The sequence below is a fragment of the Onychostoma macrolepis genome, chromosome 22 (genome assembly GCF_012432095.1).
Source record: "Onychostoma macrolepis isolate SWU-2019 chromosome 22, ASM1243209v1, whole genome shotgun sequence".
In the NCBI taxonomy this organism is placed as follows: Eukaryota; Metazoa; Chordata; class Actinopteri; order Cypriniformes; family Cyprinidae; genus Onychostoma; species Onychostoma macrolepis.
This window is the reverse complement of record NC_081176.1, coordinates 3,226,717-3,249,067: the sequence shown is the minus strand read 5'-3', so window position 1 is coordinate 3,249,067 and position 22,351 is coordinate 3,226,717. Positions and strand designations below refer to the sequence as shown.

The 22,351-nt window shown below is 37.1% G+C and overlaps 1 long non-coding RNA gene across 1 annotated transcript; it reads right to left on the bottom strand.

Annotated features, from left to right (window-relative positions):
- Positions 1–11,793: 11,793 nt before the first annotated feature.
- Positions 11,794–14,236, bottom strand: LOC131530592 (uncharacterized). The gene is made up of 4 exons (XR_009268437.1): positions 14,082–14,236; positions 13,810–13,992; positions 12,351–12,497; positions 11,794–12,113 (listed from the first exon to the last, which is right to left on the bottom strand). It is a non-coding gene; the product is annotated as an uncharacterized LOC131530592 (long non-coding RNA).
- Between the last annotated feature and the right edge of the window lie 8,115 nt (positions 14,237–22,351).

The window sequence follows — 22,351 nt, the reverse complement described above, 5'->3', positions numbered from 1 at the left end:
TTCATGTCATGTACAGTATATATAAAATAAATGAAATAAAAACAATTATTGATTTGTTTTCGAAATGTTCAAGGGGAAGATCCCTGTATGTTTAAATGACACTCACCAATGACAGTATTACTGAAACTCCTAATGGTGCTGATCCTGACGGTCCTGCTGCTCATATGAAAATAATAATGTCCGGAGTGTTCTGGTGTTTGTGATGGTCAGAGATCCAGGCATATAATTAACCTCCAGTCTGTCTCTGAATCTGTCTTTACACTGATCATACAGTCATGGCCAAAAATATCGGCACCCTTGGTAAATATGATCAAAGAAGACTCTGAAAATGAATCTGCATTGTTAATCCTTTTGATCTTTTATTTTAAAAAATCACAAAAATCAAACATTTCATTGGATAATAAGAATTTAAAATGGGGGGGGGGGGGGGGGGATATTATTATGAAATAAATGTTTTCTCTAATACATATTGGCCACAATTAATGGCACCCTTTTATTCAATACTTTTGAAACCTCCATTTGCCAGTTTAACAGCTCTAAATGTTCTCCTATGATGCCTGATGAGGTTAGAGAACACCTGACAAGAGATCAGAGACCATTCCTTCATCCAGAATCACTCCAGACCCTTTAGATTCCCAGCTCCATGTTGGTGCTTCTTCCCTTCAGTTCACCACTCATTTTCTATAGGGTTCAGGTAACTGACAAGCAGCTGACTGACGTTTTGTGTGTAACGTTCATCAGATGGTCAGTGAACAGACATTGTTTTAGCAGTTTTAAGCATCTTTTAACCAGTTTACATTAAATGCATTTACTGTTTGCACCTTATTGTAAATATTATTATAGTACAGTAAATACAGTAAATACAGTTTACTACAGTAAATCCATTTTGCAAGGGTATTTTCATTGTTGCAGACCTAAAAAAAGTTAATTTGTATGAATTGAAATGTATTGAAATGTGTGCGAAAATGTCCCCCCAAAAAAAACGATGATCAAATACTGTATATACTGGAACTGATGGTAGAGTTAAATACTGGGCACTAACTAGTGCCTTGTAGGCTGTCTTTGTTTTGTTTTCACTGTTTGTATCAAATCTTTTGGTGTTATTATGATGTATAAAATTGTATTTTTATTTTGTGGTTCCCCAATATCATAGCATCCAGAAACACATGGAAATTGTTAATGTGTTTTTCATGTCTTTTCAGGAAATTGAAATGTATATCAATGTTTTGTACAGTGATTACAGTATCACACACATACACTATGGTGTTCTGGATATGGCAAATGTAGCACAAGCACAACATCGCTTGAGCCTGGCTGCTGCCGCTGAGGCCTATTTGAAGAACAAACAGACTTCAAAACAGCTTACAGCTAATTAAAATAAAATACATGTATTTGTCTCATGTGTCATCCTGTCGTGCTTGGGTTTTATGACTGTGGATATTTAATGGTAAAGACAGACAGTCATTACCAGTAACAGATTGACTCATAATCGTTTTATAAATCATAAAATTGCAATAAACGAAAAGACAAATATCACAATTAAAAGCTGATTCAACTCAATTCATTCAGCAATTCAAGCAGAAAATAACTGTTCTTTATGCCATCAGCAGTGTTGGGGGTAACGCATTACAAGTAAAGTGAGCTACGTAATAAGATGACTTTTTTCAAGTAACTCGTAAGGTAACATATTACTTTTAAAAGAGTTACTTCTCAAAAAAGTAACACAAGTTACTTTGTTTTCCTATGTATTCCCTGACACCTTTCCTGTCCCCGCGTTGAGAGAAATTGGAAGCAAGTGCAGAGGAAGAGGTATTTTCTTCAGCCTGAGTCTTACTTTCACTCTTGGTGTGAAAGGGCCTTTACAGTCGCCAAAAATATAACCTTTGGGTTTTCTGTTATTAAAAATAAATAAGCAAGGCCAGTCCAGGTGACAAAAAGTAATGGAATGCATTACTTTCCATAAAAAGTAACTAAGTAACACAATTAGTTACTTTTTTATGGAGTAACACAGTATTGTAATGCATTACTTTTAAAAGTAACTTTCCCCAACCCTGGTCATCAGCAATCACATGTTTTGGTGAGCAGTTGAACAGCTAAAAAGAACAGCTCAAAAGAAGGACAAAGCTGATAGAAATGTAGACAGAACATCTCACATTCCCACTGCGCCATGTGACGTCGGAGTGACGTCTTTTCCATGTTATTTTTGGACGTCCAATTTAGGTCCACTGAAGGGGTTGTTTTGTAACGCCAGGCGACGGCCTTTTTCGACGTCTACAGCACGTCATATATTGACGTCCGTGGGACTTCCGTGTAAGGGCTATTTATTTTCCAAATGTGGTCGTTTGTGGACGTCTTTTCAACGTCAAATTTAGACTTATTTTATATATAATTTTACTTAACTTCTATAACTGTAGTCCTATGTTTTGTTTGGCTCAGCAGCTAGATTCAACAGGAAAATGTAAAAAAAAAAAACATGGCCTATTCGGCATACACATAATAAATCGTGACTGTTTATTAAAAAAAATCTGTATTCATATGTATCAATCATGTTGATAACAACAATGTTGATATTTGTAAATAAAAATATATTACATACAACCATGTAAATTTCCTGCACCTAGACGTCCAAATGACGCCCAAAAAATACCCAGTTCAAAGGTCAAATGTCGAACGTCAATCTGACGTCCAATTTGGGTCATGGTTAGACGTCCAAATAGAGGACCTAGTTTGGACGTCGAATAGATGTCCAGAATTGGTCATGGACCGACGGACCCAATATAGACATGATCTGCACGTCTATCCGACGTCCAATGTTTAGTGGGTTCAGTTCCCTTGACTGGAGAAAACAGTGCCTGCTCCAGTTCCAGCTGTTAATAATACAATTTAATAAATTAATAATTAGCAATTAGGTGGTTAGTAGTAGGGTGTTCTGGGGATTTTTATTACCTTTCTGCACTGTAAAACCCAACAAGTTAGGGTAACTCAAAAGTTTGAGGAAACCGATTGCCTTAAAACATTTAAGTTTTTTTAAACTAATAGTGATGAGTACTCTGAACTTATTTCAGTTGAGTTCACTAAAATAAGATATACATTGCAGTTAAGTAATTAAGTGATTAATTAAGTGCTGATTGAGCATTAGTGATGATCACCTGCTGTTAACAAACAGAATCACTGACAGAAAGAGAAACACAAGAACAACAACTGACTTTAGACACATGCTTAGATGAAATCAACTGAAATAAAATACATTAAATCTCAAAATCTGATTAAACAACCCCACAAACAGCATCACCAGCTCCACTTATTAATAACCAGACTGACTTTATTTCTGTCAGACATCTACAGAAGATCTTATTGAGAATTAACTAAGGTTTAGATGTTGATTTATTGTTTCAATTGAAGTAACCATGTTAGAGATCAGTGTCTGCTTTAGTTGGGCTCTTGACCCTTGACTTCTGTGTTAGTTGTTCTTCGAACATATTTGTTAACAGCAGGTGTTCATCACTAATGCTCAATCAGCACTTAATTAATCACTTAATTAACTGCAATGTATATCTTATTTTAGTGAACTCAACTGAAATAAGTTCAGGGCACTCATAACTGTTAGATTTAAAAACTTAAAAGTTTTAAGACAATAAGTTTCATCAAATGGTTTGAGTTATCCTAACTTGGGTTTTTAAGGCAATCGGTTTACTCAAACAGTTTGAGTTACCGTGACTTGTTGGGCATATATCTTATTTACTGAACTCAGCTGAAATAAGTTCAGAGTACTCATAACTATTAGTTTTAAAAAACTTAAATATTTTAAGACAATAAGTTTCCTCAAACGGTTTGAGTTAACCTAACTTGTCAGGTTTTTAAGGCAATCGGTTTACTCAAACGGTTTGAGTTACCCTAACTGTTGGGTTTTACAGTGTGTATAGTTACTATGGGTGCTTTGAGTAGATGGTTATTTACTGGTCAAAAGGGCTTACCTCAAGTCTGATCTTCTGGTCTCTAAATTACTCGTGCTCCTCCTTTAGAGTGTCTGTGGCACATTTCACCTGACTTTCAACTCATCACTTAGTAAAATAACAGCATGTTTATAATCTCCAGACTCTGTGCTTCTGATGTTTGTGAAGGTGAGAGATCCAATCTGATGATCCCAGTCTGTCTCTTTCGACTGATCATCTACACAGATCTTACCTGGATCTCCAGCAATTTCAATGATGTGAATGTCATTAAAAATATCCAAAGTGACAGATTCTCCATCAGTCACTGATTTTGTAAACATTTGATTCAGTTCAGCAGCTGAAACACAAACCGACAGCTGCTGGAGAATCTTTGAATCAGTTGAAGAAAACAAAACTTCACAACATGAAAGAAGCATCACCCTAAGATATTTAAATAACACACTTCATTTATAAATGCATTTTATTTTATTTTGTTGTTTATTTTTAAATAACATGTTTCAATTAAATTTTATTCGTTTGGCAGGTGCTATCCGAATTAATTCACATTATATTCATCAAACCGAGTTATACACAGCTTACAGTTAGGCTAATTATAAAGCTCCTTTAACCGACTAAAATGTTATATTTCAATTTTATTAAATCAGCAGTATGTTATGCTTGTCATCCTGTTGTGCTCAAGACTAACTGCTGTAACATTCTGCCCGTCTAGTGTAGGGGAAGCAACACTAAAAGTAACACAGAAACAGTGTTTGTGGCTCAAAAATGTCACATACAAAAGCAGAGGTCAGGTGCAACAAGGTTTATTAATATAACAAAATAACTTCAGGAATAGGAAGAGGCCAAAATAACAAATAAAACGGTCAGTATCTAATACAAGGGAATCACTCTACACTTACCTCATAAAAAAGAAAAGGAAACAAACAACACAATAGTTCCCTCCCTGACTCCCTCTCTACTGAAAAACAGGAGAAAACCATTCTCTCTCTCTTTTTTTTTTTTTTTTTTTTACAATATTTAACATATTGCCCCTTCAAAATGTTAACCTCTCCTCCTACTGTTCAGTTCCTTCTCCATCCAAATGACCTCTGCTCTTCCACTTTTTTACAAACCACCAAATATCTGATTTAGATGAGCTGAATATGTATACAACATGTGTGATTGATAACTTTTTAAAGATGTGCCCCTCCAAGACAAGTTATGACATGATACATTGACAACTCATGAATTCATGTTAAGTTATGTAACGTCTGTTTAGGATCAGTGATGGCTGATTACACTTTGCTTTAAAAAAAAACCCTTTTAGCCTTTTGACATTTGCATATAAATTACTGACCTGGCCTCAGCGTTTACATTTATATGGGTACTAAATTGCAGATGGTCTTTATCACTATCAAAAGGATGCTAAAGACACTAGGTGTCTTTATCAAGCTTCAAACCCCCGTGCCAGGGACCAGACCAGTTGTCTGTCTCCACGACTTTTCAAATACACGTCACACACACACCTAAAGACATTTTCTCTATTTAGGCCATAATTAAGCAGTTATAAATGTATCTGCTATATGCATGTGTTGTATGTATATTCCCCTGTTATATTAACTTAGTTAAAACCCTTTTCTTGTATTAGTTAGACGTTAAATGCCTATATTCCAGTGTATGAGTGTATCTCTTCTTTAATATCATTTGGAGGTTACCTTCTTGGTATCAAAATGATCTTCTCTTTATTTCTCACACAATAATGTACACTATGTGATCGTGAAATGCATCAAACAATTCTTACTATGTTTTGAATTAAAAGCTGCACTAGCGGTCCAGATCCGCAATAAAATGCGAATGGGCCATAAACGGAGACAAAGGATGTATCTCCCGCTCAGAATGCATGCCTCTGATTGGCCACTCCACCCACCAAATGGGTGCGGCAATGAACCCTTAAAAGTTCCGAACGCAGACTAATCATGGCTCAAAACTCTTCTTCGTGAGACGAACACACTCCAAAACTCTCCTCTTGAGTTTAACCTTCTGGCAGTGTTTACCTTCAAGTAACTTTGTGGACTTGCTGCGGACTTCAACTCCCTCCTAAAGAAATCGTCGAAGAACCTCGTATACAGCATCGAGACACTTATTCAGCAACAAACCAATGCAAGTAACCATTTACAACTGATTAGATGCGTGTTTAAGTTTGAACCCCTTTTAAGGTGAATTGTGACTCTGATGATTCTCATTTGGGTTGTGGTTAATTGATGTGAAATACTGCCATTCTTTGCTTTTCTCTCTCTTTTCCTTACTTTCCTTCATTCTATATATATATATATATATATATATGTTTTGCTTAGTTTGTTTGTATGTTAGTTATAGTTTCATTTATTAAATCCCTTATATTCACAATTGATTGTTTCTGTGTTCCGCTCACATTTCAAAGTCACTGAATGATTGCTCCTTGCTACATGCTAAACTACTGCTAGCACTGTATAAGTAGGAAGGCTATTGTTCCTTGGCCAGGAAAGTAATCTTCCTAGAATTGATAAATAATTATATTGTCTGCTCGGTGGACGGACAGATCAAGTAATTGTAATATCAATTCTGCTACAGTTAATTCTAAGATCTAATCTAAATATTTATTATTAATTATAACCAGTTATAATTAATTATAACTAATTCCCTTTTTAAGCTAATTCGCTACAGTTATAAGTAATTAATGATGAGTTAATAATATTGTGCCCCCCCAAGTAGTCATGGCATTATGATACATTAACAAGTCATGAATTAATGTTAAGTTAATGATGAGTTAGTAATATTGTGCCCCCCCATGACATTATGATACATTAACAAGTCATGAGTTTATGTTAGTTAGTCTATGAGTTGTTAATGATTTATTAATAATGTGTAGAGTCAAGTAAAGTCCAACGTGATCTCATAATAATTCATATGTATTTTACGTAAAATGTGGTTCTATAAAACGTACATTTACTTACGTTTTTACAGGCACTAAAACGTACAATACTAACGTATTTTCAGCATCTAAATGTACAAATACTTACGTATTGACAAAAATGAATCCTTATGAATATTGAAATCGCGGAATTAATTTTATTATTAGTTGTCATATCAATTACCTTGTTTTCAATTGCATCATTAAATAGTTTACTCCTTTACTTAATATGAAATTATAACATTTCGGTTTATTGTGTGATTTCTGCTGCCGGCTCGTTTCCAATAATGGGCCTACAAGTTAAACAAGACTTAACTTTAAACCTTAAAATAAATAACATTTGAAATCGTTTAACCTTTACTTGTCATGAAATGTTTACTTTGTTTGCCATGGGCCACAAAAGGCGTAAGTTATTCTCCGACATGCTGTGACTGACAAGAACTATAACAAATAAAAATAAAAAAAACCCACCAAAACCGCAACATAATTACGAAATGAAACAATTTTATTTGTGCGCTGTAATCCAGATCTTCAGAATCCATACGACTGCGAGGAACAGACCCAAATCCAAGCCTTTATTCAACGATCTTCATCTCCATCCCGAGCAGCAAGTCCAGCGACCGTAAACAGCAAAGCCCGCGCTGACTGACGCGTTCGTTACAAATTCAAATGTTGCCGCTTCAAACCACAGGTTTTACGGCAGGATAATCGAACGCTCATTGGCTCTCGCCTGCCTTCGCCACAGATTGCGACATGCCGTGTTTCTGGTGAGGTGTGTATTTGAATGATGCTAGCACTAGTGATGGGAAGTTCGGATCATTTTACTGACTCGGACCTTTGAGTCTCGTTCAGCAAAATGAACGAATCTTTTTTCAAGTCATTTCGTTCATTTTAGCAAAATATAATTAAAATGTTACATGCTACTTCCCTAACACATCTACTACTTATGCAAACGTTGATCACACTACAAACTATAATGCTATAAGAAACAGAAAAGATTAATTCATCGTTTACCTGGGTCTTGATTAGCTCACCTCACCTCTTATCTGACAAGCATTCGGGTTTGAGTCGTTCGTTCATCACGTGACAGCCTCATACACTAACCAATGCAGTCAGAGCCGGAAAGAGAATTGATTCGTTCACCTCCCGAGTCATCGGGTTTGAGTCGTTCGTTCATCACGTGACAGCCTCATACACTAACCAATGCAGTCAGAGCCGGAAAGAGAATTGATTAGTTCACCTACCGAGTCATCGGGTTTGAGTCGTTCGTTCATCACGTGACAGCCTCATACACTAACCTATGCAGTCAGAGCCGGAAAGAGAATTGATTAGTTCACCTGTTTCGAGTCATCGGGTTTGAGTCGTTCGTTCTTTTGTCACGTGACGTGACAGCTTTGGGCAGAGAAATTAGTTAATTTACAACCTTCCTTACAAACGGGTGCATAGTCATTATTATTATTATTATTATTATTTACTCGTACAGTTATGTGATGCATTTCTGGTCTCAAATTATTGCTTTTAATCTCTGTCACAATGGTTCTTTTCCATAATACTGAATGTAGTAATAAAGATAATAAAGAGTTGGTTATGCTTTAATTTAATTTTTTTATTTTTTTTTGGAGTCTAATCTTCATAAAATACAATACCTTGTTGTATTCATGTCTTTTGAGTTAACCCTTTAGATTAGACTATAGTGTTATACTTTTGTAACATATGACACTTTAGACATTAACACTGTGTACACACTCTTGAATTGTTTATTTTTGTGCCAGAAAAAGCTTTAGCAAAGAGGATAACTATTCCAAAATGAATTAAAACAATTTAAATAAAAAATACAAGAAAATTAAAATATACTAAAGCCACAGAGCCAGATCATAACCTTAATATTTTAAACTAACATTAATCATTCATATTCAAAATGTTATTTGCTTTCACTTTATGTCATTGTGTCCTTTTTGACCAATCTTCTTATACAAACATTAGACCAATATGTCAAGTCTGCCTAGGAAAAACAATTATACCAGCAAAGTCAAAATTGGAGTAAAAATGAACTTTGTAATTTTAGGCTTGAATTTTTTTATTATATAGTTATATTATATGTTTATTGATAGACAAAGAGAGTGAAAGGACAAATCAATCAATATTTTATTTATAACAGGGTTTTATTTATTTATAAAATAACACAGATCCTCAAGAAACAGTAACAAAAACATAGTGACAGAAATGAACAGACCATTTTTATTTCTAGGAAAATGCTTATTACACATATTTTGATAAATATGATCCAACATACAAAAAAATACAGTTTTACTTTATAGTATTTTACTGATCCGGCAAGTGGTCACGTGACAAAAGAACGAACGACTCAAACCCGAGGACTCGAAACAGGTGAACTAATCAATTCTCTTTCCGGCTCTGACTGCATAGGTTAGTGTATGAGGCTGTCACGTGATGAACGAACGACTCAAACCCGAAGACTCGGTAGGTGAACTAATCAATTCTCTTTCCGGCTCTGACTGCATTGGTTTAGCTTATGGGGCTGTCACGTGATGAACGAACGACTCAAACCCGATGACTCGAAACAGGTGAACTAATCAATTCTCTTTCCGGCTCTGACTGCATAGGTTAGTGTATGAGGTTCTCACGTGATGAACAAACGACTCAAACCCGATGACTCGAAACAGGTGAACTAATTCCAGTACAGAACCTATAGGATGTTGCGCATGCGCGACTGAACGAATCACTCCCTGAGACGACTCGTTCTTCCCGAGTCACATTAAAGATTCGTTCAAAATGAACGAATCGTTCAAGAACGACCCATCACTAGCTAGCACGCGCGCGCCTTCACGAGTTCACTGAGAGGGAGAGGATCAGGAAAATAATCTGGATAATATTTTCAGCGATTAACAACATAAATTCTGCTCAAATGAAGATATCAATCTTTCATTTGAAAGCCATGTTTCTAGCATCTGTAAAACTGCGTTTTTCCATCTCAAAAACATATCTAAATTGCGACCTATGCTCTCAACGTCAAATGCAGAAATGCTAATTCATGCGTTTATGACCTCAATAGGTTAGACTATTGTAAATAAATGATTGTAATTGCATTTATCTGTCTGTCATGTTTTTCTTCTACTGTACAGAAATAGCTATGCTTAGGTGTAGATGTAGGAGTGGGATTAGCGATTATAAAACCTTTTTAATGCTATATTGTTACTAAAATAGTTATACCTTGCATGTTTATAAAATGGGTAGGTTTAGGTTTGGAGGTAGGTTAAGGGGTCTAAAAGTCTAAATCACTTATTGATAAAATGATAAAAATGCATTGATAAGAATATCTTAATGATATAAAAGATACGTAAATATTTCAAGTTTTGTCATGACTTTACTTGGGGGGGCACAATATTACTAACTCATCATTAACTTAACATTAATTCATGACTTGTTAATGTATCATAATGTCATGACTTTACTTGGGGGGGCACAATATTAATAACTCATCATTAACTTAACATTAATTCATGACTTGTTAATGTATCATAATGTCATAACTTGTCTTGGAGGGGCACATCTTTAAAAAGTTATCAATTACACATGTTTTATACATATTCAGCTCATCTAAATCAGATATTTGGTGTTTTTTGGTGGTTTGTAAAAAAGTGGAAGAGCAGAGGTCATGTGGCTGCATTTGGATGGAGAAGGAACTGAACGGTAGGAGGAAGGTTAACATTTTGAAGGAGCAATAGTGGCCCAAAAGAAGAGCAAGAACACAAGACAAATCTTGACAATCCATAACATAACCATCATCTCTATGCTAACACTGATTTTAATTTGGAAAATTGCATCTACTTAATGAATACGTTATTGTAGGATGGCAGCAGTGGAATCACTCAAAACAGGATGAGATGAAGTTGTTTTTAATTATGAATGCATCATTGTGCGTTGGATGAGTTAAGTTAAACGTAAATATTGCAAGAAATCCACTGTCATTCACTGATGTTTGTGACATAGCTGCAGGTGGAAAATTTATAAACAATTTTGCAGTATGCCATTTTCATGAATCTTTCTTCTAGAGCATGTTTGATTTAGTTTACCCCAAAGTGTTAATTAATACATTAACTAACATGCAGGAACTAACATGTAATTAAATGGTGTTATTCATGCGGTAATTCATATGACTCATGTCGTAGTTAAGTTAGTTCTTCATTAGTTCTTGATTAATACATGTCTTAACTCTTCATTAGTTCATAGTCAAGTAATTATTAATTAAGGTATTAGTACATGATAATTCATGTACTGTTCTTGTAAAGTGTTAACACAAAATCATAGCAGTATGAGCACACTGCACACGAAAACGGACTAATTTTATGCATATTTCCTGTCCATGACATTAGAATTTATAATATGAAATAACATTCAATGTAATGTGGACAGATTCATTCACAAAGTGGTCATCACTGGTTCTGAAGCTAATCAGAAAATAGCGATATGAGAAAAGACACAAATATCACTTTTACAAGCTGATTCAACTCAATTCATTCAGCAATTCAAGCAGAAAATATCATTGTTCATTATGTCATCAGCAATCCCTTACAAAAAATTACTGCAGTTTTTAAAAAAAGTAATACTGCAGTTTTTGTTACATGTAGAAAAATGCAGTTTTTTGGACACGAAAAAACTGCATTATTGCCGTTTTACTGCAATACATCTGAAGTACTATTGAAATACAACTGCAGTAGAGCTGTAGTATTACTAACAAACAACTGCAATAGAACTGCAGTATTACTGCAATACAGCTGAAGTATTACTAGTTATACTGCAATAAATCTGCAGTAGTACTGCAATATATAATACAACTGAAGTACAATTCAGTACTACCAAAGTGCAATACTAATAAAATGCTGTACAGTAACACTGAAATGCAACCAGAATATTCAGAATAACAAGTTTTATTTTACACAACTGCAATATAATAAATTAAGGTACAAAACAACAGTGAATGTCTCAAACAGCAATGCAACAATAAATGATTTTACTTTTCTTTAAACTTAAAATAACAGGCTGAGAGTTACACTAAATGTATTTAGTGTTTATTTACAAATCACACAATCATGCACATTTCTTCCCGCATTATTCAGACAGGTTTCATTTTTTGAAGAGCTTATCCTCATCGTTCTGCTTGGTTCTTATGACTGCCTTTATCTCAGATATGGAAACACTATTTTGGATGTAGTCTGGAAAAACAAAAAAAGTTTCAGTTACACTTTTCACTACTACAGGCATATTTAGTATGCTTAAAATAAATCCTGAATTGTGATGTTACCAAGTGTTTGTGTGAAATATTCATTCTAGTCCCAATTAATTTCTTATGACATATTGGTCAGCATTACCAATGTCTTTGAACACTCCAGGTAACAGAAGTTAAAAGGTTGGTTCACCCAAAAATGAAAATTCTGTCATCAATTACTCACCCTCATATCGTTCCAAACCTGCAAGTCCTTGATGATTTGCAAGTCCTTCATTCAACACAAATTAAGATCTTTATAATCAAATCTCAGAGCTTTCTGTTCCTCCACTGATAGTCCATTCGACTACCCCTTGAACAATAACATGCATTTCTGGAAAAAAGCATAGACACAATCATGTTTAAATACTGTACAGAGTCCTCCAAAGTTATTTGCCCTCTTTATCATTTTGGTTTTTCGTTCAAAATTCTAACCTTAAATAAATTAATTAAATAATAATAAAAAAAATAATAATAGAAAAAAAAACAATTTACAAATATACAAGTATATAATTTAAATACTACTAGAATACAGTATATAGAATATATGTGTTCCACAGTTATTGTGCCCCCTTCATTTAATACTGTGTGTAACCTATAACCCTCTACACATAAGTGCTAATCCATGGCTAGGTGTGCATTACATGATTTTAATGCATGAGGTGGAGGCAAAGAACCACTCGACATGAAACAGGTTGCCTCCACTGAAGTTGATTAAAATTGTGTAATACACACCTGTTACAGCTAGTTTAAAAAATTAAGTTAGAGCTGCCTTTAAAGAGATAGCTAACCCAAAAATGAAAATTCTGTCATTAATTAGTCACCCTTGTGTGGTTTCACACTGTAAGACCTTCATTCCTCTTTGGAACACAAACAAATATATTTATAAAGAAACCGAGAGCTTTCTGACCCTGCATAGACAGCAATGCAACTTACACATTCAAGTTCCAGAATGGTAGGAAAGACATCGTTAAAGTAATTCATCAAGCGACACGAGTGTTTGCATCCAAAAAAAAAAAAAAAACTACTTTACCACTTATTTACAAAAATATTGATCTGTAATGTGCATTCACAAGAGCATCACAACGCATGAGTGTTGTGTTCATGCGACAGAAGACTAAACTGAGGTTAAACCACTGGAGTCACATGGATTACTTCCACAATGTCTTTCCTACTGTTCTGGAACTTAAATGTGTAAGTTGCGTTGCTGCCTATAGAGAGGGGTCAGAAAGTTCTCCGATTTAATCAAAAATATCTTAATTTGTGTTTTGAAGATGAACAAAGGTATTACAGGTTTGGAACGACATGAGGGTGAGTAATTAATGACAGAATTTTCATTTTTCGGTGAACTAACCCTTTAATGTTTGTGGAGTACAATGTGACTGGAAGCGTAAAACTAAGTAAATTTTCATGAGTTTGTTTGGTTACAGGTCATTAGATCTAGCGTTCTGACTGTATGTGTGTGCTACAGTACAAGCGGTGCATTGATTTAAAATAGCGATGGAACTGATTGTAATTATCTGCATTCACTGTTTTAATGCACACCTTCCAGTCAATCAGAGAGAATCAGAGTCCACAAAAAAAAAAAAGTTGAGAGCTTATGTTAAGCATTGAGAATAATTGCTGTTATAACTAGATTTCATTACCTTTCCACTGCCTCAGCTATCTCTCTGTTTTCGTACTGAAATGGCACTAATATTGTAAATCTTCTTTTAGCTCTTTGACTTCATTTAACTCCTCAATCTCTTCATGTCTGAAGATCTCTTCATGTCTGAGGAGACAGGACTTGGTACACTTGATTTCTCCAGCACTCCCACAGGTCTCAGTTCCTGAAATACAATAGCAGTTATTATGTATTATAAACTATAAAGATAATAGTTAATAAAAGATAAATTAAATAAAGTAGATTACTGCTCACCATTATTTGAGTGCTTGTTTCACCACAGCCATCATCCTCTGTTGAATTATATTTTTGGTTGTCTTTTTTTAGTTGTTACCACACTGTAAAAAATGATTCACTATATTTACTCAATAAAATTGAGTAATCCACTATATTTACTCAATAAAATTGAGGTAACAATTTACACTTACTTTTTTTGAGTAGATTCTATCCTATATATTGAGCAAAGAGTACCTAAATTTTACAGCTTTGACAAACTAAAAGAAATTAGGTAATGTCTACCTAATATTTTTCATTAAATTACATAACTAATTATTTATAAAAATTTAGTAACATTAACTCTATTCTTAGTAGGCAACAGTTCATCACTGTAAAACCCAACAAGTTAGGGTAACAAACCATTTGAGTAAACCGATTGCCTTAAAACATTTAAGTTTTTAAAACTAACAATTATGAGTGCTCTGAACTTATTTCAGTCAGACATCTACAGAACATCTTATTGAGAATTAACTAAGGTTTAGATGTTGATTTATTGTTTCAATTGAAGTAACCATGTTAGAGATCAGTGTCTGCTTTAGTTGGGCTCTTGACCCTTGACTTATGTGCTAGTTGTTTTTTTTTCTCTGGTTGTTGTAACCATGTGTTCCTCAAACATATTTGTTACAGCTCAAAACCCAGAGGAAATGATCGGTAGTTGGTTGTCATATATTTATAATGACAATCGTCTGTAAGTGAACTGATCTCATTGAGAGTGAGCGCAGACTCGTTGTGTGTCTAATCTCTGGTTAAATGAATATTGCATTGATTACAGTAAAAGTGTTTCTGTGACAGTCAGTTAACAAAGGAGTTTCAAACAGTTTGTCCACAAAAAGTTTCAATCCATGGCAGAAATTGGACTCACACAGACATCAGGAATCAGCTTATGAACCTCAACAATGGTGACCAATAAAAGAAAATTAAAAATCATGCTGCAATGCATGCTGGGAGCCATGGATGAATTTTGTACTATGCTAGTACCCAGCATGCATTGCAGCATGATTTTTATTTTCTTTTATTGGTCACCATTGTTGAGGTTCATAAGCTGATTCTTGATGTCTGTGTGAGTCCAAATTCTGCCATAGATTGAAACTTTTTGTGGACAAACTGTTTGAAACTCCTTAGTTAACTGACTGTCACAGAAACACTTTTACTGTAATCAATGCAACATGCCTACTAAGAATAGAGTTAATGTTACTAAATTTTTATAAGTAATTAGTTATGTAATTTAATGAAAAATATTAGGTAGACATTACCTAATTTCTTTTAGTTTGTCATAGTTGTAAAATTTAGGTACTCTTTACTCAATATATAGGATAGAATCTACTCAAAAAAAGTAAGTGCAAATTGTTACCTCAATTTTATTGAGTAAATATAGTGAATCATTTTTTACAGTGCAGTGCATTTCCTGAAAATAGCAATCACACACTGATAAAATGTCCATTTCCACACATTAATGTCACACTACTGAACATAAATGCTGGTGTACAGTGCTGTGAAAAAAAATCCTGATTTATTCTATTTTTGTGTATATCCAGCACTAAATATTGTCAGATATGCCTAAGAAAATTAACATAAAACAAAGGCAAGTTTCATTAAAAATTAAAAGGTTGCTTGTTTCATGCACTTTTTTTTGAAGATTTGAACCAATTTAAGTCAAGTCACCATTATCAAGTCAAGTCAAGTTGAGCTTTATTGTCATTCCGCTACATGCGGGGGCATACAGTGGAACGAAATGTCGTGCCTCACAGGACCACGGTGCTACATAAATACAGGCATACAACAATGGAGTAAGACAATATAAACCTATACACAACTATCCTACTGATAGATTTTGACTATAAATATAAATATACTATCTATAAAAAAGTACCTATACAAACTAAAAAATACAAACTATACAAACTATACGAATGCTTCAGATAAGTACTGTACATGTGCAAGGAGAAACATTGAGTTCAAGCAGCTGGCTGGGGAACAGTGCAGGATGATTTGTAGTGCATGAGCATGTAAACATACATATATTACTGAGTCTTTTGTGGGATTTGTGTACACACAGCAGTGTGTGTGAAAAGTGACTAGTGCGCATAGAGGAGGAGAGTGTGCTACTACAGGTGGTTTGTACAGGCCCACTCACCTGTGTGTAGCACACTTCGATTGCACAAAAAAAAGTTCCATAAGTTTCAGATGGTCCATGTTTCAGGAGGTAGGGGGTTTGTATGGGGTTTCAGAGAGGGACGGGGTGATTTGAGTTCAGGGCTCTCACAGCCTGGGGGAAAAAGCTGTTGAGCAGTCTGGCAGAGCGGGCTCTGATGCTCCGGTACCGTCTTCCTGATGGTAGGAGCTGGAAGAGACTGTGGGAGGGGTGTGTGGAGTCCTTCACGATACTATTGGCTTTGCTGGAGCATCGTGTGAGGAAAATATCCAGGATGGAGGGGAGAGGGGCACCGATGATCCTTGCAGCGGTCTGCTGCAGTACAGTTCCCGTACCAGACAGTGATGCAGCTGGTCAGCACACTCTCAATGGTGCCCCTGTAGAAAGTGGTGAGGATGGGTGGAGGGAGACTTGCTCTTTTCAGCCGGCGGAGGAAGTGTAGGCGCTGTTGTGCCTTCTTGGAGAGTGACATGGTGTTGGTGGACCAGGTGAGATCCTCTGTGATGTGCACCCCCAGGAATTTAGTGCTGCTGACTCTCTCCACAGGCGAGCTGTCGATGGTCAGTGGGGGGTGATCACCGGAGTTTCTCCTGAAGTCCATCACAACCTCCTTTGTCTTACTCACATTGAGGGACAGGTTGTTAGTGCCACACCATTCAGCCAGCTGTGCCACTTCCTCTCTGTAGTGCGTTTCATCGTTGTTGCTGATGAGGCCTACCACTGTTGTGTCATCAGCGAACTTGATGATGTGGTTGGAGCTGGACTTGGCAGTGCAGTCGTGGGTCAGCAGCGTGAAGAGCAGCGGGCTGAGCACACAGCCTTGTGGGGCACCTGTGTTCAGTGTGGTAGTGCTCGAGGTGTTGTGGCCGACACGGACTGACTGAGGTCTTCCGGTTAGAAAGTCCAGGATCCAATTGCAGAGGGAATTGTTAAGGCCCAGCAGGTTGAGTTTATTTATGAGCTGTTGTGGGATTATTGTGTTGAATGCTGAGCTGAAGTCAATGAACAGCATTCTAACGTAGGAGTCTTTATTTTCTAGGTGGGTAAGAGCCAGGTGGAGAGTGGAGGAAATTGCATCGTCCGTAGAGCGGTTCGGACGGTATGCAAACTGGAGCGGATCGAGTGTGTTGGGGAGGCTGGTTTTGATGTTGTGCATGACTAACCTCTCAAAGCACTTCATTATGATTGGAGTCAGTGCTATGGGACGGTAGTCATTTAGACAGGACACAGGTGATTTCTTTGGTACCGGTATGATTGTTGTGGATTTGAGACATGTGGGGACGACTGCCTGGCTCAGCGAGGTGTTGAAGATATCTGTTAGGACATCTGTCAGCTGTGCAGCACAGTCTTTCAGTACACGGCCAGGTATGTTGTCGGGACCCGCAGCCTTGCGTGGGTTGATCCTAGATAGGGACTTCCTTACGCCGGCTGGAGACAGACAGAGCGCCTGGTCGTTGGGAGGTGTGGGCAGTTTTGTGCAGGTGTGTCATTCAGCATTTCAAACCGTGAGTAAAAGTGGTTGAGTGTATCTGGGAGGGATGTGTCGTCATCACAGGCCTGTGGCGGGGGCTTGTAGTCTGTGATAGTCTGAATAGCTTGCCACAGGCTCCGTGTGTCACTGCTGTCTGTGAAGTGATTGTTGATTTTTTGAGCATATGACCGTTTTGCATTTTTGATGCTGCGGGACAGATTGGCTCTTGCTGTTTTGAGGGCTGCTTTATCTCCTGATCTGAATGCTTCATCTCTGGTCTTTAGCAGCCCACGAACCTCTGCTGTCATCCATGGCTTCTGGTTGGCGCGTGTGGTGATGGTCTTGGTGACTGTCACATCATCAGTGCACTTTTGGATGTAAGCAGTCACAGTTTCAGTGTACTCCTGCAGGTCTGTGTGGTTGTTGTAGGTGGCCGCCTCTTTAAACATGTTCCAGTCTGTGTCCTGGAAGCAGTCCTGCAGTGCTGAGGTGGCATTGTCTGGCCATACCTTGATCTGTTTGTGAACCGGTTTGGCCAGTTTCAGAAGTGGTCTGTATGCTGGGATTAGCATAACAGAGATGTGGTCTGAGTACCCGAGGTGGGGGAGGGGTTCAGCTTTGTATGCGCTCTTAACTGTTGTGTAAACAAAGTCCAGTGTGTTATTTCCCCTTGTTGCAAAGTTCGCATGTTGGTAGAACTTTGGCAAAACTGTCTTTAGGTTTGCGTGGTTGAAGTCACCGGCTATGATGAAAAAGCCGTCGGGTTATTTGTTTGTTGTTCGCTGATGGCGCTGTACAGCTCGCGAAGCGCGTCCTTTGCGTTTGCGCACGGTGGGATGTATACCGCGACAATAACAATGGCCGTGAACTCCCGCGGCAGATAGAACGGTCGACACTTCACAAACATAAACTCCACCAGCGATGAACAGTGTTTTGTCACTACCCCAGCATTGTTACACCATTCTTTGTTGACGTACACACACAAGCCGCGAGTCTTACCAGACAGTGATGAATCTCTGTCCGCGCGGTAGCAAGTTAGTCCGTGCAGCTGAATGGCGGAGTCCGGGATGTTGTCGTTCAGCCATGTTTCAGTGAAAACAAACACACAACAATCCCTTGTCTCATGCTGTGTAGATCGACTGAGTTGAATTAAGTCCAGTTTGTTTTCCAGAGAGCGAACGTTTGAGAGCATGAGTGTTGGAAGAGCCGGTCTTGTGGGGTTTTCCCTCAGCCTAGCTCGTATACCTCCGCGCTTACCGCGCTTCCGTCCTCTCTCACACCGCTTGCGACGCCGCCTTGTGCGGGTAGCGACAGTAGGCGAGGCCGTGGTCTCGAGGTCCGGCTTCAGCAGTAAACAGAGGCCTCGTAGCTTCTCAGTAGCCGCCGGCGAGAGTTGGTCTTTGTATGCGTTGCCGATATCCAAAAGTCTTTGGCGAACATATTTGAGTTTAGGAGTGATTTCCTTATGAACTAGCGGTAAATTTACACTATTTGGAGACGAACAGACGACATTAAAAGACAAAAAAGCACCGTCTTTGGGACCTGGAGCAGCCGCCGCGTCTGATCGCGCCGCCATCTTGGGTCTATTCCCATATGGGCATAGACCATATATAATGGGTCTATGCCCATTATATAGCACTTTATACAATACAGATTGTTTCAGTGCTGCTTTACAGTGATAAAAAGAAAAATAATGATGCAAACAGAATTCACATCTGCTGTGAAGCAGCTCTAAACAGTAAAACGTGTCATTGTTCAGTTGAAATCAGTGTTGACTCAGTTAATTTCGATTAACTGTATAAAAATCATCAAATATAAAATAATTTCAGTGCATCTAGATAGCAGTGGTGTCATCATCTAGCTCAGTTCAGTCCTCATCCAATAGTGTCTGTGGAGTCAGATCAATAATACTGCTGAATATTATTAGTCCTCAAATAACGCCAAAATTCGACAGCGGCAAGGAACCCAAACTCTGTCAGGTGACAGAATGGAGAAAAAAACCTTGGTAGAAAGTATGTTTAGTTTATGGATCAGTTCTCCTCTGGCCAACAAATGAACATGGTGTGATTATGATTCAGGCTGCATCACAATTTAGTGTGAAATATACAGGACTTAGGCCTACAAGTAGCTGGAGTTATTAATCACATTTAAAGACTAAAATCTAAAATCAGGTTTACATTTGTGGCTAACTAGAATGTGAGTGACCTTTGAAGCATTTCCAGAAATAAAGTCTCACCAACATCTGTTGAGTGCCTTTTCACTTTCTCTCTTCTCCTCTTTCCTAATGCTTCCTCTGCTGCAAAGAGGGGTACACTGAACACTTTTCAATTATTTTTTCCTCATGTCAATTAGGGGTTGATGCTCTCCTAGAAACAAACAAACAAATACACTGTATTCAGTATAATTTAGTTTATTCCATTATTATAAATGATGTACTGATGCTATTGAGAACTGAACTGAGCTGGACAATGACATGACTGATTTCTACAGAACTGCTTATAACAAATTGCTGAGCCATAGCAGAATTAAATACAACTATACACAGGGTTGTCACTGGTTGGATTGAGATGTTGGTGTTTATTATAGTAAAAGAGTAGTAAAAACAGCATTAAACCAGTTGTTTTGTCTTTCTATCACAAGCACCTCGCGCACTGACCCGCGCGCGCTACAGATCAGCACTGAAGCGGCGTTTCCTCTCATCTTCTTCTCATCTCAGCGGGTTGAATAAGATATCCGTCATTTTATATAAGTCATTAAATAAGTCATTTTACATCTCTCTAAAATTATAACTAAAGATATGAGGACATTAGACATTATACTCACCGCTAAACTTGATGACTGGACAAAGTCAACGCTCCACCTCGCCTGATGAACTTCTCTTCCGGAAAGCGTTTATTCTCTTTTGTAGCACTTGTGAAAGGTCTCGGAGTGTAATGTTGTTATGTCTTTGTGCTTTAATTGTGATAGTTCACATATGAACGATGTTGTCAAACCAAAACGTGTTTTATACTTTTATATCCATCCTGCAGAAGACACTACGGAAAAAACGCTGATTTAGTGTCTGTTACAAGTAATCCGCTGCTCGCGAGACTCGTTGTCAGGACAACGACCTTTGGCGCGAAGGAAGATCACACGTGCAGGTTATTAATCTATGCGGGTGAAATATTCCATAGGCAAATATTTTTGTACAAAAATATTTTTGTACGAATATTTTATAGGAAGTCTACATTACAAAAAAAAAAAACACTTGCCAACCACAGCACTTGCTACATGTTGCGCAATACAGCATAACTGCAGTACAGGGCCTATACAATACGACTTTATTGGCAATGAAAAGAACCTCATTGCCATAAGTGAAATTACTGAACCTAATCATAGGAGCTTTATTTTAAAAATTGCTCATAAAAAATACAATTAAATAAATTTAATCAGACAGACTTAGATGTTTTTGCATCTGATATCTTCACCTGCATTTCAGCGTATCACTGAACTGCAGTTATATTGTATCTGTACTTCATTATACAGCAAATCTACAGTTGCACTTCATTGTACTTCAGTTTTACTGCTCTTGAACTTTAATGAACTGCAGTTATATACTTCATTATACTGCAATTGTCCAGTTGTACTTCATTGTACTGCATTTATACTGCTTTGTACTGCAGTTTCACTGCAGTTGTACTTCAATAAACTGCAGTTATTTTTTGTAAGGGATCACCTGTTTTGCTGAGCAGCTGAACAGCTAACACTCAAGAGAAGGACAAAACTGACAGAAATGTAGACGGAAAATCTCACCTTCAGTTCCTGTGGTTGTTGTGAAGCACAAACACATGATGATGACTACTGAAGAAATCTGCACCTTCTCCAGTTCCTGCAGTTAATAACACAAACAATTTGATAAATTAATGTGTCTACAATTAGCAGCTATGTGGTTAGTAGGGTTTTCAGGGGGATTTTACATAGGGTGCTTTGAGTAGATGCTACTCATGATGTTGCAAGCTCTTTTTTAGCCATTTCGAGCATATGAATGATTGAACCCTTCTCTGTGGACACACTGTTTTAGATGTAGTGAGAAGACAATAAGATTTAACATAATAATGATAAAATTAAATTGAAGGGGATAATTGTGTTAAATACATTCTATTATTAAAGTTGTCTGATATTAATGAACTGATAAATGGCGCCGTCTGGTGTGTTTTTTAAGAACAGCAGCTAAAGCGGTATACAGCTCTGTGAGCACACACTGCACACGAAAGCTGAATAATTTTATGCATTTTCTATTTCAAGCACTAACACTACTTCTGAAGAAAAGGACAAATAGATTTTCAACGGTCGCTTTGTCGCGTCCAGTGTAGAAACTGTGTCACATTCATTGCATCTTTTTTTCATACAATTAAGGTGACTGGCAGTTAGTGAAAATGGGTGCTGTTCGGAGCGTGTATCAAACAAGTCATGTGATTTCAGTAAACGAGGCTTTTTCCGGAATAGGCTATTTCGAAATTGCAGTGGTTCACCATTGGGGGGAGATCTCTGTGAACCCATGCATCACTGAACTCGCTCCTCAACGGCCACTGAACCAGTCTCTATATGTACCTGATTTCAAATCAGTTTAATAAATTTGTAGGCATT